Raw genomic sequence first — 2038 nt, forward strand, 5'->3', positions numbered from 1 at the left:
GTTTGTTTGTTTGTTTGTTTGTCGATCCGTCTTGTCGTGGTTTTTTTTTTTAACGTGCCGACTTTTGAAAATGTTCAGAAAGTTTTTTTATCAGATCCAACCACCGGGGGGCGACTGCAGAGTGGAGAGTCTTCGATGCGATGCTGTATAATTACCTTCCAGAGAGAGAGAGGGAAGGAGGTGTCTTAGAGGCGGTCCAAGAGGAAGCTCCTCCTCCTCCTCCTCCTCCTCCTGCTCCTCCTTAAAATTCTCCGGAATCTTGTGGGGAAAACCTCTTAAGAAAAAAATCCTGCTGAATTTATTTGAATTGCTGGACTTTTATGGAAGCTGCAGTTTCCACGTGCTATTTTGAATTTTTTATTTTTTCTTTCTTTAAAAACTCCACTTTGAGCTCTTAAATCGCCGTCGAAACGTCGAAACGTTCTTCGTCTACCGGTCGTGTTTATGGCGGCGGCGGCGGCGGCTTTGAACTCCGCAGGGTCACACAGGGTGGACGCACTCCCGTGACTCCCCTCGGCCACGTCGGTGTAATTGTTGAAAAAAACAACTCAGAAACTGAAAGAAACCAGAGAAGAAGAAGACGGAACAAAGTGCCAAATTTAGTCTTAAAGGTGCAGTTCAGCTTTTCTCCAAACCGCTCCTTGTAGGCCAGCAGAGGAGCATCATGGGAAAAAGTCTGTGTGTGCGTGCGTGTGTGTGTGTGTGTGTGTGTGTGTATCTCCATCTGTTAAAAGTGCCTGTTGTTGTTGTTGTTGTTGTTGTTTGTTTGCGTCCATCAGCCAGCAGCAAACGGCAGAAGGAGAAGAAGAAGGTTTTTATTTATTCCTCCATCATGCTGGGTGAAAAGCTCTCCCTATGGTGAGAGCATTGTTGTCTTTCTTTTCATTTTTAATGCCGGCTGTCTGCCTGAAGGTGGCGCCCACGTCTCCGCAGTGCGTTTGATTTATTTTCTCTTTTTTTCACTTTTTTTTTTCTGCCTGATTTTTTTTTTCTTTTCTTTTCCAAACAGCAACACTTGATCTGTTTTTTCATTGGCCGCGTCTTATTGTCTTCAGATCAGGAAGTGAGGCGGCCAATAGCTGAGCAGCTGGGTTCAAATCTCGTGCCTGATTTTTTTTCACGCGCGCAAAATCATATTTATTTTATTCCGCCGTGGGATTTTTTTTTTTTCCCCCTTTTCAAGAAAAGTGAGATGAGTCTTTTTAGAATGGTGTCGCATTCGCTTCGTTTGATTCAGCAAGAGCTAGCTCCTTTGTGGTTAGCATGCTAACCAAAAAAAAACAACAGGATTTGCAGTGTTTTGCTGATGATGATGATGATGATGATGAGGCTGATGATGATGATGATGATGATGAGGCTGGAACTGGTGACTCATGTGAACCAGTGACTCAGTGAGTCAGTGAACTAGTCTGATTCCCCAACCAGCTGCCTTTTCGAACCACCTGGTCCGGTTTTTCCTGCTGATTCTCTGGATTTGTTCTCCAACAATAAAATTGCGTCAGGTTTTTAATCTGAAAGTGATGAAAGTTTTTTTTTTCCCGCCAAAACCTCTGTTTTTGTTATTGTTGTTGTTTTTCTCCTCCTGCTCAGCCACAGTTTTGTTGTTCCGAACTGAACCGGCTCTCTGATTCAGTTTGTTGTGGTTGGAGTTTTGCTTCGTCTTTTCTTTTTTTACCCACAATCCCAGGCGCTTTCTTCCCGCCGCCACCTCGGTGGTTTGTTCATTTTGCCTCAGTGTGCCCGTTTGGATCCGCTGACTCATCTGGAACATCCCCACGCTGCTCCTCCTGCTGCACCTCCTCCTGCCTCTCTTCTTCCTCCTCCCTCTCCTTCTCGTTCTCCTCCTGATCCTCCTCCTCTTCTGATTCCTGCACCTGATCCTCCTCCTCCTCCTCCTCCTCCTCCTCTTGATCCTCCTGTACCTCCTCCTCTCTCCTGCTCCACCTCCTTCTCCTCTACTGTATCTCCTCCTCTGCTCCTCCTCCTCCTCCTCCCTCTGTGCCTGACGAACTGCTGACAACAAGCGTTTTCAATAAAC

Source organism: Nelusetta ayraudi, unplaced genomic scaffold, assembly GCF_046127955.1.
Source record: "Nelusetta ayraudi isolate G7.1 ecotype Tasmania unplaced genomic scaffold, CSIRO-AGI_Nayr_v1 ptg000302l, whole genome shotgun sequence".
NCBI lineage: Eukaryota > Metazoa > Chordata > Actinopteri > Tetraodontiformes > Monacanthidae > Nelusetta > Nelusetta ayraudi.